A 17,453-nucleotide genomic window follows, 5' to 3' on the forward strand; every position below is an offset into this window, starting at 1 on the left:
ATTTAACATATATTTTAACATATTTGACATGTATTGGACTACCTGTCATCTAGGGGAGGGGATGGAGGGAAAAAGGGGAAAATTTGGAACAGAAGGTTTTGTAAAGGTCATTGTTTAAAAATTACCCATGCATATATCTTATAAATAAAAAGCTTCAATAACATTTTAAAAAATGAATATAAAAAATTAAATATGTGCTAAGAGAAAGAAGGAAGGAAAGAAGGAAGGAAGGAAGAAAGGAAGGAAAGAAGGAAGAAAAAAGGAAAGAAGAAAGGAAAGCAAGAAGATAGGAAAGATGGATAGAGGAAGGAAGAAAGAAAGAAATGGGAGGAAGGAAGAAAAGAAGAAAGAACAGAAAGAAGAAAGAAGGAAGGAGAAAAGAAAGGAAGAAGAGGAAGATCGAGGAAGGAAGGAAGGAAGGAAGGGAAAAAAGGAGGTAGGGAGGGAAGGAGAGATGAAAAACAGTAAAGAAGGGGAAAGAAAGTTCATCTTATAGGTGAGAAAAATGAGATCACAAAATAGAGAAAGAGTAAAGTCAAGAGAATTCTTGGTTTAGACCCTGCCTTTGACCTATACTAGGTTTATAACCATGGACAAATTATTTTACCTCCAAACCTCAGTTTTCTCATCTATAAAATGAGAAAATCATTTTAATACTTGCCTTATGGGATTTGTAGGGAATCAAATAAATAAACATATTGAGTTCTCTTGCTTCCCAATTCAGCATCCTTTCCACCACGCTAAACTGCTCTAACATCCTGCATTGAGCCAACTCAAATTTGATTTTCTGACCCTGTGATAGGTTTACATAGGTAGAGAAAGATGCTAATGACGATAAGTTAATGGGCTTAATTACCATATAAACTAATCAACTTTGTTCTATTCTCTGATTAAACTCTCTCCCTTAATATTAGGCCACCATCTTCCAAACTCATATTTATAATCAGAAGGTGGATGGATTAGTTGAATCAGTCATCTCACTACTGCAAAACCACTTTGAAGTCATAATCTTTCTAGAAGATAAATTAGCCATATCATCCCACTGCTTAAATATCCTTGTTGGCTTTCAATTGCCTCCAGGATGAAATACAGGCTCCTTAGACTGCCATTTGAGATCTGGCTCCAACCTACCTTTTTGGTCTTATTTCATATTAGTCCCATTTTCATGTTATTCTATAATCGAGGAATATTGGACTACTCATTGTTTCCTGAACTTGGATTGTCATCTCCTACCCCAGATACCTTATACTGAATTGTCATGTACAATAGGAATGTACTTCTTTCATATCTCTGCCTCTCAGAATCCCTGTCTTCCTCCAAGGTTCTGTTCAGACCCTTTCTCCCCACTGCAGTCTTTTCTGATTCCTCCAAAATGCCAACATTTGTTTCTACCAGAAATTCATTTGCACTTACTTATCTGTGTGTCCTCCTTGAAGCAGGGTTTGTTATCTTTGTGTGTCCAGCACCCAACACAGTGCCTTGAGCATATTGAAAGTTTAATAAATGTTTGTTGAATTCCATTTGCTAAATTAACTTACATACCTGACTGAGCATGGATGAATAGTCTCATCTTTGCATAAAAAGAACAGTCTGCAACCTTTGTAAATAATAGATTTGTCTTTTAATGGGAAATCTGATTGTCTTCTATATTCAGAATATGTTTCTTCCCCCTCTTTGCCTGTTGGAACCCCTGGCTCATTTAAAGACTCAGCTCAAGCCCTGCCTTCTACATGAAACCTTTCTTGTTCAACCCAGCTATCGATGCATATCCATCCCAAACTAACTTGTGTTCATTGTATACATATACTCTGCATTATATATTTGTACACATATTCTATATATGCTAATATTTGTTTATGGGAATATAGATTTAAAGTTGTCCTTCCTTATTAGAATGTAAACCCCTTGAAATCAGAGAATGTTTCCTTTTAGGTTTTGAATCCTCAGTGCTTCATATAGTGTCTCGTCTACAATAAGTATTTTAAAAATTCATGTTGAAATGAGAGGATTCAAGGCAATTTCAATAGGCTTGTGATGGAAAGTGCCATCTACATCAAGAGAGAAAACTATGGAGACTTAATATGGACGGAAGCAGAGTATTTTCATGTTTTTGTTATTGTTGTTCTTTGCTTGTTTTTTTTTTCTTGTTTTTTTTTTCCTCCTGATCTGATTTTCCTTGCTCAGCAAGAAATATGGAAATATGTTTAGAAGAATTGTACTTGTTTAACCTATATCAGATTGTTTGCTGTTTGAGGGAGGGAGGAGAAAGAGAGAGGTAGAAAAATTTGGAACACAAGGTTTTGCAGAGGTGAATATTAAAAATTGTCTTTGTATCTATTTGGAAAAATAAAATAGTATAATAAAAAATAAAATTTTAAAAATTCATGTTGATTGGTCTCTAGAGAAATTCTATGTTTAATACATTTTTGGATATACATGCCAACACATATACTTCAGGGATAAAAGCTAGGGAGAATGCATTCATAAAGAGAGAGGAATGTGTGTGTGTGTGTTTATTTTAAATATAATTTTTATTTTCAATGGAATGTCTACTGTATGAAAAAAGTAACCAAACTTTTAAACCAGAAGGCAGTTTTACTTACTTATCTTTCTATCTTTTCTTTACTTTTTTATCTCCTAAATAAAACATTCATTAATAACAAATTGTAGGAATATAATGAACACATGTTGAGTGAATAAAAAGAGTAAAGAAATTATCAAAACATGAAAATTCTTGAAGATGAAGTTACTAAACTCTATTAAAATAAATGGCATGATTTCAAACACAAATCCTCTCATTTCAGAGCTAATACTTTTTTATTGACATGCTTATGGTTTTCTTAGAATCTTACCATTGGAAGGGACTTTAGAGACTGACCAGTTTAATACCTTACCTGAACTCTTTTTCTGGGCAATTTGAGACAACTACCAGTTAAATAAAAATAGAATAAATCATAGAGAAAAATAACTATTTTTAGGTGGACAATTCACTTAATTAAAAGTATTGTTAACAAAGAGCTTGGTTATTGAGAGGAGAAATGAAACAAAAGGAATGAGAGAGTAGGGTGCCAAATTATTTTTCACTTAGGGAAGATATGATACTCTACACACATACAAAACAAAAAACACTTTGAATTTGTCAAATGCTGAACAGAGTAGTGGAGAAAATTCCTCATGTCTTACACATTTCTTACTTCTAAAAAATTCAGTAACTTATTGTGGTGGCAAAGAACTGGAAATTCAGGGGTACCCATCAGCATGGGGAATGATTGAATAAAGTAAGGTATATGGATATAATAGAATATTGCTATGCCATAAGAAATTAAAAAAAAAAATGGATCATTTTTTAAGACCATGAGAAGACTTGTATAAACTGATGCAGAGTAAAGTGTGCAGAACCAGTAGAACAATTTGAACAAAAGAAAGAACATTATAAAAATTATAACTCAGAAAAATTTAACAACTCTAATCATTGTAATGAGTAATCATGATTTCAAAGGATTGATAGTGAATTGAACTGACAGAGAGGTGATGGACTCAAGGTAAAGAATGAGACTCACATTTTTTAACATGGACAATGTAAGATTTCATTCTGTTTTACTCTTTACATTTATGAGAATGTGTCCTTCCTTCCTTCCTTCCTTTCTTCCTTCCTTCCTTCCTTCCTTCCTTCCTTCCTTCCTTCCTTCCTTCCTTCCTTCCTTCCTTCCTTCTTTCCTTCCTTCCTTCCTTCCTTCCTTCCTTCCTTCCTTCCTTCCTTCCTTCCTTCCTTCCTTCCTTCCTTCCTTCCTTCCTTCCTTCCTTCCTTTCTTCCTTCCTCTTTCTTTCTTTCTGGGAAGGGAAGATATAAGGGAGAGAAAATAAAAGCATGTTGATTCAAATATTAATTTTTTTCAATGTATGATCTATGCTGCTGCATATATTGCCAACTTCATTTAGAAGCTCTTTGTTTTAAGACTCAGCCTGTGTACCAACTCCTTCAGAAATACTTTTTTGATTCCCCTTTGTGCTCCCCTTCTCCAAGTCAAGTCAATAAGCATTTATTTTGTTCTGTGTCAGGCTCTTTGCTAAGTTCTGAGGATGTAAAGATAGGCAAATGAAAGTCCTTATTTTTAAAGAGCTCACAGTCTAATGGGGCAGGCAATATCTAAAGAATTAGGTATCCAAAAAAGCTATATACAGAATAAATTGATAATGATCTTAGGGAAAAGGCATAAAGATTAAAAAGACTGGATCAGGTTCCTTGAAGAAGATAGAATTTTACTGAGACTTGAAGTAAGCCAGGGAAGCCAGGAGGCAGAGAAGAGAGGGAAAGAGTTCCAGACATGGGGGACAGACAGTGAAAATACCCAGAGACAGGAGAGCATCCACTATAAAGTACAGTAAAGAGGCCAGCATCACTGGATCACTAGAAAGACAGAAAGGGGCCAGGTTATGGAGTGATTTAGTAACAAGTTTTATATTTGATCTAGAGGAACTAAGGAACCACTGGAGCTGACTGAATGGGGGATGGGGGAGGAATGTGGAGAGGGGTAACATGATCAAAGTTGTGTTTTAGGAAGATCAATATGACAGCTATACTGAGGATTGATTTTAGTGAGAAGAGACTTGAAGCTGGGAGACCATTAGTAAACTATTACAGTGGTCCAAGCATGAGATGATAAGAGCTTTCATTGAGGTGATGTGTCAGTGTCAGAAAAGAGAAGGGGGCATTATGTGAGAGATATCACAAAGGTAGAAATGACAGGACTTGAAAATTGATTGAATATGGGGAAATGAGAGAATGAGGACTTGAGGAATGCACTTTGATTGTGAGCCTGAGTTTGGTAACATCCTCAACAGTAATAGGGAATTTATAAAGAGAATGTTTCTTTTTTTTGGGAGGGGATCGAGGAATAATGAGTTCAATTTTGAACATGGTGATTATTATACTGTATTTATTTATTACTTTAAATGCTGCTTTCCCCTAGTAGAATGTAAGCTACTTGAAGGTAGAAATTGGTTTTGATCTTATCTTTGTTTTTCCACCTTCCTTATACATATGGAATGTTTAATAAATGGCATTAGATTAAAAAACTAGACCTGTGGATTTCAGAAAACCTAGAAAGACTGATGCTGAGTGAAGGCAGCAAAACTAGGAGAACATTGTATGCAATAACAGCAATATTGTGCATGATCAACTTTGATCAACTTTGCTCTTCTCAGCAATACAATGAGTTAAGATAATTCCAAAAGCCTCCAAAATGCTATCCACATCCAGAGAATGAACTATATAGTCTGAATACAAATCAGAGCACACTATTTTCACTTTTTTACTTTGCTGATGCTTTTTCTTTCTCGTGCTTTTTCCCTTTTGTTCTGAGTCTTCTTTCACACCATAACTAATGTGGAAATATATTTTATACGATTGTACATGTGCCACCTATATCAGATTGTTTGCTGTCTTGGGGAGGGAAGAGAGGAGAAGGGAGAAAAAAGAAACATAGAATTCAAAATCTTATAAAAGTGAATATTGAAAACTATCTTTACATGTAATTGGGGGAAAAAAAAACTATGTTTAAAAAAAGAAAAGGGAAAAAAAAGAAAAAAACTGGTCATGCTTCTTACTTAATTTGTATGATTTTGAACAAGTCACTCTGAGTCTCCATTTATTTCCTTGTCCATAAAATGAAGAGATTGAACTAGTGGCCCCTTCCAACTCTCTGTCTATGATTCTAAGATCCTATGAATTGACAATGATAATGTAAGCATGCTTTAATTCAGAGCAGATCCTCCTCAAGACTTAGGTAGAAATGTTGCTTCTTAGTAACAAGGTATGTCATAGATTGGATGAGAATGTCTGCATGCTTACAGTTTAGTCCTGGAATAAAAGAATGTGCCAGACAGCTAGAAATATTTTCAGACCAGATCATATTTTCTTATGGTGTCAGATGTTGAACTGATGGTTCTTATTTTAAACAGGATGCAAACCGGATGAACTGGGCTTTCATGTTGAATTGTCCGTGTAGCCAAGTCTCTTTGTGATTCTATTCACATGTTTTAAATCTAATAACAGTAAATAAGCAGAAGAGACAAATTTGGAGGTTACATTCCTGGAACAAAGCTTGAAGAAGATCACATAAAAGTACAAATATTTTGTGGGTACTGCAGTAGCTATCAAATATTCTCCCTCACTGGGGAAAAAATGGCAGCCTTTGGAATTTGTGGCAGCTGCTTTTTAGAACTTAAAAGGCTCTTTGGGACAATCTAGGCCAAATGGCTTGTGATGGCATAAGCAGTAAGACTTTATTACGGATTAAGACCAGAACTGTGAGTTCATTGCTATAAGGAACTCCCAGAAGAGAGATCTCTTTAAGTCAGCACCTTCTCTGTTAGTTATGGCTTTAAAGAATTGCCTAGAGCATTGAGCAGCCAGAGAAAGTGTGGATCAGAAGAAGAATTTGAATTCTGGTCCTCCTGGTTCCAAGGCCTACTCTATAACTCTATGTCTAATGTGCCATTTTTTTTTCTCTGGCTTTTATTTGTTTGTTTTTTAATCAATGCATCTTCATTTAAGTAGGACTTAGTGCTTGAAGAGAGACATCTGGGGGTGGTCAAAAGCAATCAAGGGCATATCCCCAGGACCAGAGGAAACTGAAAGCTACAGTGGCTAGTTATTAAGGATACAACTAAGCAGATCTTGTAAGCTGCAGAAGAATGATGATCTTCAGGCTACAAAAGGAGGGAAGGGTGTCAATGGTCCTTTGATCCTCTGAGAAGTTGCCCTCTGGCCTTGTCACATCCCAGCTCTGTCAAGCTCTCTAATTTTATGGATGACACCTGGGTCCTTCATCCTTCAAATTTTAGGGCAATTCCAGACATTAAAACAGAGGCTAAATGGGAATATTAGAATTTTAAAGGGATGGTAGCTCTCCCTCTGATGTCAAAAGCAAGAAGACAGCAAGAATTGGCTCTGCTGCAGAAGGTTCCAACCTAGACAATTTGTACATGAAAGATTCCAAACCAGGAGAGTTTTAGAAAAGAGACAGATCAAAGGGTACTAAGCAGGGGCACATCTGGGTTTTTTCCAAAGTATCATAAGGGACTAAAAAGGAAAGGAGTATGGGAGAGATTTGAGTCCAATTTGAGTTAGATTTAGTTTTTATTTAGAGATAGGTGACTGGATTAAATGACCTTAGGGGGAGGGGCCTTGGTGGCCTGAGAAAATGGCAAAGCTGTAATTGGATATTTTTATGTATTGCCAGCTCCTCTATAGTACAGCCAACTTGCAGTTTATTGTGTGCTATTTGTCCAATAAATACTTGTTGACTGACTGATTTGTGGAATCCTGGTACATACCAGAGCAGAAGACAAAGTTAAACATTAATCAGAAAGCACGCTGTTCTGGGACACTAACAATTCTCAGGAAGCAGAAAATGTTAATGAGCTTTCAAATGCCTGATGAGTGAATAAAAGCTGTCTAGAATCTGGTTGGGGAGGGGAGATGGGGAGGAGGTAGCACTGAGATGGGGGGAGGGAGACACCTCTGCTTCTGGCTGAATTTCTCTATGTGCTCTCAGTGCCAAAGACTAGAGAGAAGGGAGGCTAATCAGGAAGTTAACCGTTGATAGATCAGCATTCCCTAATTTTCTATAGGTAAATAGAATGAGATAGTGAGGAGACAGTGGGAAGATGGAATCATTTTTTCTAGAGAGGACTTCACATGTCACCATGGTCCACACCCTCAATTAACAGATGAAGAAACTGAGTCCCAGAGAAGTGAAGTTTCCCCAAAATCACAGGCTGAAGGTCAGAGGCAGAATCCAACCCTAGTTTCTATCTCTCTGGACAGGGATTCTTTTAAGTTGAGGCTTATGAACTTATTCTTGTTTTTAATATTTTGATAATTATCTTTCTTTGTAGTTGGTTTTCTTTGTAATCCAATGAATTACATTTTTATTGAAAATGTTTTACTCTATTTAAAAATATACTTCTGTGGAGTCCATAAGCTTCACAGAAGGCCAGGTGAAGAACTTAGCACTAAAGCAAGTTTTTTCTACCCTACCACAGGGCTTCCATTAGAAAAGATCTCCAAAATTGGCCAGCCTAACCCAGTATCTGAAATATGGATCACCTCTACAGCATTTCCCTCCCCATTCCACTCCCTAATAAGCATCCCACCTTTATTTGAACACTTCCACTAATGGGGACTTCAGTGCCACATCTATTAGGAAGTACTTATGTTGGACTGAAAACTGCCTCTCTAACTCTACAAGCATTTCAACAAGAATTTTAAGCACCTAATTCCTAGGAACAATTTGCATGGGGCTGTACAGTTCCTGAAATCCAATCAAAGGGGGAGGGGATTCCAAGAATAAGAAATAATAGGTTTTGCAAGAGTCAATGTGGAAAAATTACCCATGCATATGCTTTGTAAATTTAAAAATAAATAAGGGGAAAAAATGAAATCAAAACTATCTATAGTCATTTGAAAAAAGTGTCTTAAATCACTATTAATTATGGAAATTAAAATTAAAACAACTCTGAGGTACCACAAAAAAAAAGAAAGAAAGAAGAAAGAAAGAAAGAAAGAAAGAAAGAAAGAAAGAAAGAAAGAAAGAAAGAAAGAAAGAAAGAAAGAAAGAAAGAAAGAAAGAAAGAAAGAAAGAAAGAAAGAAAGGAAGGAAGGAAGGAAGGAAGGAAGGAAGGAAGGAAGGAAGGAAGGAAGGAAGGAAGGAAGGAAGGAAGGAAGGAAGGAAGGAAGGAAGGAAGGAAGGAAGGAAGGAAGGAAGAAAAAATATGAAGAAAAGCCCCAAAAGAACAAATTCCATGTACAATGAATAAGTAATCCAGTTTGACAATAAAGAATAATGGCCTAAATGCAACATTGTAGGGGCCTTGTGCCAATCTGACTGCTGAGATAACAATAATAATAGTTTGTTGGTTTTTTTTTTTAAGGTTTGCAAAGCACTTTACAAATGTTTTATACTTATAATAATCTTGGGAAGTAATTACTAATATTATTCTTATTTTCCAGATGAGGAAATTGAGATTGTGACTTGCCTAAAGTCATGCTAATATGCCTTCTCTATCAAAGGAGTAAGGAGGGAGGATGGGAGAGAATCTGGAACAAAACATTTTTAAAATAAAAGTTAAAAGCTATATTTACATATAATGGTAAAAATAAAATATTAAATAAATGAAAATAAATATAGTGACTAAATAAGGATAGTAAGTGACTTGAAGCCATATTGGAACTTCGGTTTTCTGAATCTAAGTCTAGGTCTATATCCAGTGTGCCAACTAACAAACTTGGAAAGGCTAGTTGCCTCCATTTTGTTGTATTCTAGGTAAAGAAATTATTTTGATAACTATATTTCAAGGTAATTAGTTTTCTTTATAATCCTGTGAGCTTTATTTTATTGAAAATATATTTTGCTCTATTTTAAAAAGATTTTTTCTGAGAAAGAATTCATAAATTCCACCAGATATTCAGAAAGTAAAGAACCCCAGCACTAAATGTTGCTTGATAAGCAATAGGGAGCCAATGAAGATTTTTGAACAGATGAGACACATGATAAATATCTATGCAAAAGGGAGACTAATCTGTCAGTGATATGAAGATCTTAATAGAAGGGAAGAAAAAAAAAAAAAACAGGTGAGATCTTCTATTGTTAGATCTTCTTTTTCTTCCAAGCTCAAAGCCTCTAGATAACCAATGCTTTTCTTCAAGAACTCCAAAAGATCTTGTCTCTCCTAAGAACTCTTTTCTCCAGGTTGAACATCTTCAGTCCTTCCAACTATTCCTTTGATATCAAGGTTTCAGTCCTTTGGGCCAACCTTGCTTGTGGATATACCCCAGCTTGCCCTTAAAAAGGCCTAAATAGGTCAGTCTTAGAAATTATCTGGAGATGGAGTAGAGGTGGTTTTGCTGGGGAAAACTTTGCCTTTGAGTGGAGCCAAGAACTTAATAAAGGATGGGGATTTAATGGAATTCCAGCATTTTGTAAGTTACTACTTGTGTGTAAACCATTTTGCCAGGCTCCTGGGGACCTGAAGTAGTTATAAAATGGGCTTTGCTCTCAAGGATCCTACAATGAATGCAGTGATGGGGTTCTGGGATGGGAAAGGGGCGGCAAAAACAAGAAGGAAGAAAACAAACATTTATATAGATCGTATTATATGCCAGGGATGATATTAAGTGATTTTTAAAATAATAGCTTTGTATTTTCAAAATATATGGAAAGATAGTTTTCAACAGTCACCCTTGCAAAACCTTATATTCCAAATTTTTCTCCTTCCTTTCCTCACCCCCTCTCCTAAATAGCAAACAATCCAATATATATTAAACATGTATAATTCTATACATATTTCCACATTTATCATGTTGCACAAGAAAAAATCAGATCAAAAAGGAGAAAAAATGAGAAAAAGAATAAAAAGCAAGCAAACAATAATAAGAAAAGTGAAATACTATATTGTGATCTACACTCAGTCCCCAAGTCCTTTCTCTGGTGCAGACAGCTCTCTCCAATCTTGTTTCCGTATACAATGTTCTCTTGATTCTATTCACTTCATTTATCATCAGTTCATGTAAGTCTCTCCAGGCCTTTCTGAATTCATCCTGCTGATCGTTTCTTATAGAACAATAATATTCCATAACATTTATACACCACATGTATTCAGCCATTCCCCAACTGATAGACATCTACTTATTTTCCAGTTTCTTGCCATTACAAAAAGAACTGCTTCAAACATTTTTGCACATGTGGTTTCTTTTCTCTTTTTGATGACCTCTTTGGGATACAGACCCAGTAGAGAAACAGCTGGATCAAAGGACATGTACAGTTTGACAGCCTTTTGGACATAGTTCCAGATTGCTCTCCAGAATGGTTGAATCAGTTCACAACTTCATCAACAATGTATCAGTGTCCCAGTTTTCCCACATTCCCTCCAACATTTATCATTATCTTTTTTCTGTCATCTTAACCAATCTGAGAGGTATATAGTGGTGTGGTGGTAAGTAATTTTTATAAATATTGTATAATTAAGCATAGAACATTTGTTCATGAAAGATTCTGGACTAGGAAAGAGACAAGTAGAATTGGGGCACTTCTAGAATGGGAACAGGTTGATATAAGAAATGCTAAGACATGCCAAACAGAGGTTTTATTAAACCTCACAGGGGTCTAGAGGTAAGGAGAATAAGAGAGATGTCCATTATGATCCTCATAACACCACTATAAGGTCGCATTATTATTATCCCCTTTTTATAATTGAAGAAACTAAGGCAGACTGAACTTAAATGACTTGCCAGAGTTTCATAACTGGTAAATATCTGAGGTAGAATTTGAATTCAAGCCTGACTTCAGGCCCAGTGTTTTATCCTCTGTACCACCAGCTCCTCTTTGAATAATATAAACATTAGCGATCAGAATAAATGAGGTTATATTTCTGCCATACTTTGCTCTTGTTAGACATCATTTGAAATATTGTGTTGAGTTTTGAAAATCACATTTTGAAAGACCATGACAAATCATCTAGTGAAGGCTAAGTGAATGGGTGAAAAAAATTCAAAACTGCATCAAACATGGACTAAAAGAACATGGACTAAATAAATAAATAACCAGTCACTCAAACAAGCATTTATAGAGCTAGTAGTATTTAACTTAAAGAAAGAACACAGTCTTTCAACAGTCACTCAACAAGCATTTATTTTTATTATTATAGAAGCAATTAGGATTAAGTGACTTGTCCAGGGTCACCTAGTTAGTATCTGAGGATGAGTTTGCACATGTCAAGATAAGTGTTCATGATTTTAAGGCTGATGCCCTGTACACTGTGTCACTTAGCTGTTTCCTTAATAAACATTTTTATTAAGCACTTAAAATGTTCTAGACACTGTGTGGGGAAACAGAGAAAGAAAGACAAAAGTAGTCCCTGTCTTTAAAGGACTTCACCTTCTAATGGAGAAGAAAACAGGTTAATAGGTACATATAAGATAGAAGCAATCTTCACCTTTCCAACACTTAACTTTTGAGACTCTAAGTATCTGTGTAAAATTAATAAATTCATTTTTCACCTTCATATTGGCAAATGTGCATGAGGCTATGTGCAGTAGAGTAAAAAATTGAAAGGCACAACGCCTGAAAATTTGAGGAACTACTGATATTCTACTAGGCATTTCACTGATCTAGTTTACCCCCCTGTTGTAAAGAGCTTCCCATGTATTGTTTGTATATTTTAACTGTTTACTTTGAAAACTCAAGTTAATGTCCCCAAAACATAGTGCAAGTCTTTTGGCTTTAAGTCCAAACATGCCAAGTCAGGGATATGACTTTGTGAGAAAATAAAGGTGTTAGGTAAACTTCATACCAGAAAGTCTGCAGTCTCTCTAAGCTTTGCATTTGGTGTTACTGCATCAGTGATTCATTATATCCTAAAAAGGAAGAAAATACTTATAATGCTACAGATTTCATGTGTTATGAAAAGTGAATGCTGTTTGAAATCAATGTTTTTGAGACATCAGCTAAAGCTTGCAGAAAAAATGTTTTGCAGATTATCAATTTTATTACCAGTTTTATTTTGTATACTACATTTTATGGGTTATTTCATGGTGACTGTATTGGGAAGAGTTCATATTATCAGAATTAATGTTACAAAAAATTGTAAGCAGAGAAGTGTATCTCTAGGGAAAGATTACAGTTTTAGGTGATCATGGGAACCTAACCTCCTGTTTCCCATATGTTCAATGTATCAACATTGTTATTTTTTACCTTCATTCTATTTTCTAGGAATGTTATCCCCACAAAAGTTGAGGATTGACTGTATATACAGAGGAAATGAAAGGTAATCCTAGAGAGGAAGTCTCTAGCAGCTGGGGGGAACAGGAAAGACCTCCTGCAGAGGAGGAATGTGAGCTAGGCTGAAGGAAGCCAGGAGGTGGAGGTGACTGGGGAAGCCACTTCAGGCAAAAGAAGATGCCTGGGAAGAATTTTCTGTGTGAGAAATATCAAATAATCCAATGTAGCTAAATTAGAGCGTGTCCAGAGGTTAATAAGGTGTGAAAAACCTGGAAAGGTAGGAAAGAATCAGGCTGTGAAGATCTTTAAATGCCAGAAGATCCTTAAATAGTCAGAGAGGTAATAGGGAGCCATTGAAATTCATTGAGTTGGAGGGAAAGAAGACATGGGGAGGGATTTGAAGCAGAAAGGCTAATTATTGTAAAAATTATTATAAGATGATTAAATGATTGTCTAGAGAGAGGTAATGAGGGTGTGAACTAGAGTGGTGGCTGTTTTAGTCAAGAGGAGATATAAATTAGTCCTGCCAAGGGCTTTCTTGAGGAAAAAGAATAAACAAGAGGTGAAAGAATAGTAGAAAAGATGCTAGATTTGGGGTCAAATGACATGGGTTTAAATTCCATTTTTACCATTTATTATCCATTCAAGGAGAGGAAATTAATGGAAAGGGAAAAATCAAGGATAACCCTAAAATTATAAGCTTAGATGATTGGTAATAGTATCAAAAGCAGAAATACAAAAATTAGAAGAATAGGAGGGTTTGGGGTAAAGATCATTGAATCTTAGAAGTCATCTAACCCTGATCCGGTATTGCAAAAGAGATTAAAGTAAAACTTCAGATGGAAATTTCTAACTATGAATATTGAAAAGAATTTAGCTCAAACCACAGAGACCTGAGCTTATGAAGGAGGCTGTGATAGAAGCTCTTTAGATCTTAGAGCCCTTTAAAAGTAAAATAAATACCTTTTTGTTTTTTCCTTAATTGCAGTCTTTCTTGAATCAGTAAAGAGGAGGCCTCTTTCCCCATTCATCCCTATGTATTAAGTGTCTTTTTTGCTGTGCACCAAGAAAGAACCAAAAAAAAAAAAAAAAAAAAATACTATGCCTTCTATCCCTAAGAAATCAAGTCAACAAGGATTTGTTAAGCATCTTCTATGTGTCAAGTCTTGAGCTAAGCAGTAGGGATACAAAGAAAGGCAAAAGGCAGTCTCTGCTTTCCAGGAACTATAGTTGTTTACAATAGTTTACAACATGTAAACCACTAATGCTCAAATAAGACATAGAGAGGACATTCTGGAGGTGATAACAGAAGTGTCAATGAGAAAAGACTCTTGCTGAAGATGTGATTGTAGCTGTGACTTGAAAGATAGCTAGGGAAGGCAGTAGGTGGAAATGAGGAAATTCCAGGGGAGTGGGGAGGAAACACAGTGAAAATGCTTCTAAAGTCAGGAAATGGAATGTCTTGTTCAAGGAATAGCCAGGGATGGCAAGTGTCATTGGATTGCAGAATTTGTAGAGGGAATTAAGGCCTCGGAAGACTGGAAATGTCTTCCAACCAACAGACTAGCTAGGCGAAAAGGGCAAAAATAGGAGACTGTTTCTTAGGGTCTTTGTGTGGGATTTTTTAAAGCAAATAAAGCATTGTAGATTGCATGTAGTTAATTACAAAGGTATATTCACCTTGAAAATGAAAAGGTATATTCACCTTGAAAATGAAAAGCAATGATTCAAATGCAACTTATTTATAGTATCACTCCCATTTTTTTCTTCCCACCTTTAGCAAATTCAAGGAGACCAGAATGTTGTGTTTTGGTTTTTTTTTTGCCAGTAATCTTTTGTCTACATAATAATAGTCTTGTTATCTCCAAATATTGATTCTTTTGTTCATTGTTTTTCCTTAAACAAATATTTGCTAAGTAACTATTCCTTATATCTAGTGTTAGGTGAATTTGGTTGGAAGATGAAGGGTGGGGAAGAAAAGACACAAACACATACTTAGATTATAAATTAGAATATGAGCAATTCAAAGGAGAGGTCAGAGTAGAACATGAATTCAAGGAAAAAGGGATGGATCACTGGTAGGTGGGAGAATTTGGGAAGGCTTCTTGAAGGAAACAACATTTAAATAAGACTTTGAAAGGAGAGGATTTCTTTCTTTTCTTCCTTCCTTCCTTCCTTCCTTCCTTCCTTCCTTCCTTCCTCCCTTCCTTCCTTCCTTCCTTCCTTCCTTCCTTCCTTCCTTCCTTCCTTCCTTCCTTCCTTCCTTCCTTCCTTCCTTCCTTCCTTCCTTCCTTCCTTCCTTCCTTCCTTCTTTCCTTTTTGAAGGGAAGGACTTGAACAGAAAAAAAAAAAAAAAAAAAAAAAAAAGGCAACAAATAGACTGGAGGATGAATTATTATTAATTTTTTTTTTATTATAGCTTTTTATTGACAGAACATATGCATGGATAATTTTTACAACATTGTCCCTTGCACTCACTTCTGTTCTTCCCTTCCCTCCCTCCAATCCCTTCCCTAGATGGCAGGCAGTCTCATACATGTTAAACATGTTAAAGTACATCTTCGATAGAATATATATGTGCAGAACCAAACAGTTCTCTTGTTGCACAGGAAGAATTGGATTCAGAAGGTAAAAATAACCTGGGAAGAAAAATAAAAATGCAAGTAGTCCACATTCGTTTCCCAGTGTTCCTTCTCTGGATGTAGCTGATTCTGTCCATCATTGATCAATTGGAACTGAATTGGATCTTCTCTATGTTGAAGATATCCACTTCTATCACAATACATCCTCATACAGTATTGTTGTTGAAGTATATAATGATCTCCTGGTTCTGCTCATTTCACTCAGCATCAGTTTATGTAAGTCTCTCCAAGCCTCTCTGTATTTATCCTGCTGGTCATTTCTTACAGAACAATAATATTCCATAACATTCATATACCGTAACTTATTCAGCCATTCTCCAATTGATAGGCATCCATTCAATTTCTAGTTTCTAGCCACTACACTGCTAGTCAAAGGGTATGCACAGTTTGAAAACTTTTTGGGCATAATTCCAAATTGCTCTCCAGATCCAATTACAACACCACCAACAATGCATATGTTCCAGTTTTCCTGCATGCTGGAGGAGAAATTATTAAAATGATGGATAAATGTGAGCTTCAGTGATACTGCCATGATACATGTTACAGTGCTAAGTGAAGCACATTGACCTTTATTAGGTCCTTAATATATATTACTGATTGGAAGAATGAAAGTGAATTTTCCCTTTTATTTCATCATCAGCAATATATACATTACTAGAAATACTTTAATACTACATCTGAATTTAGGCTAAATCACCATGTCTGAATCCAGACACTTAGAATGTCTAAGAAAGTAAGCAGATAATAATTTGGCTCATGTATCTGATAAATAGAATTTGGGAAGATATGTTTAAATTTTCTCAGTTCTCAAATATGCCAATGAAATTTCAATCTCACTGATGCAGATTGCAATCCATCCATGATTGCTCATCCTGTCAATTTTTTTCCATGTTCTTCCATAAGTCTTCCTGACTCCAAACAATACCCTATCCATTTCAACACTCAACAAACCTCTTGAAATAGTTGGTACCCACTCATTCTCAAGTATAAGACTTTGTTGGTTGTAATCAGCAAAATGATAAAGGGGACTAAGATTCAAGAGAGAAGAATGAAGTATAGTCAAATTGGTTCACCAAGAGATCAAGATGGGGAGAGGAAAAAAGATTAGCTAGCATAGGGGAGATAATCTGGGAGATAATTAAGGGGTCAAGGGATTGAAGATAATGGTATGGAAGAAGACTAGGGTTTTGCAAGGGAAGGTAGAAAGAAAGGTGAAAAGCCAATAATTTATGGTCAGATAAGGGAATTTTGGAATTCTTGAACATAGTGGTGTTACATTTGTGACTGATGGTAAGATCAAAGGAATGAGCATCTTTGTATATGACTGAAAAATAGGATGGAGGAATAGCTCATAGGAGGAAAATAGGTTGAGGAACTAAGTGGTCAGATTATTTGAGGGAAAGTCAATATAATTATTCTTACATACTTTTATCTATTAGTTCTTTCTTTGGATACAGGTAGCATCTTTCTTCATGTGTCCTTTATTGTTAACTTGGGTATTTATAATAGTTAAAATCATTCTTAAAACCATATTGCTGTTACTGTATTCAATGTTCTCTTGATTCTCCTCATTTCAGTCATTATTTCATGCAAATCTTTCCATGTTTTTCTAAGATCATTGAGGTGATCATTTCTTATAGTACAATACTATTGCATTACAATCATATACCACAGCTTATTCAGTTATTCCCCAATTGATGGGCATCCCTGAAATTTCGAATTCTCTGCCACCACGAAGAAAGCTGCTATAAACATTTTGCAACATATAGATTCTTTTCCTTTTCCCCTAATCATCTTTAGAAATTGACCTAATAGTGAGTGGTACTGCTGGATCAAAAGATGCAGCCCGCTTAATAACTCTTTGGGCAGATATGAATAGCATGAACCTCAAATGAATAAACATTTATTAAGCACCTACTATGTGCCAGGTACTATGCTAAGCCTGGTAACACAAATACAAACAAAAGGCAGTCCCTGTCCTCAAGGAGCTCACAATATGAGAGAAGACAACACCTAAAAAAACAAAACA

This window comes from Sminthopsis crassicaudata, chromosome 3, assembly GCF_048593235.1.
Source record: "Sminthopsis crassicaudata isolate SCR6 chromosome 3, ASM4859323v1, whole genome shotgun sequence".
Classification (NCBI taxonomy): Eukaryota; Metazoa; Chordata; class Mammalia; order Dasyuromorphia; family Dasyuridae; genus Sminthopsis; species Sminthopsis crassicaudata.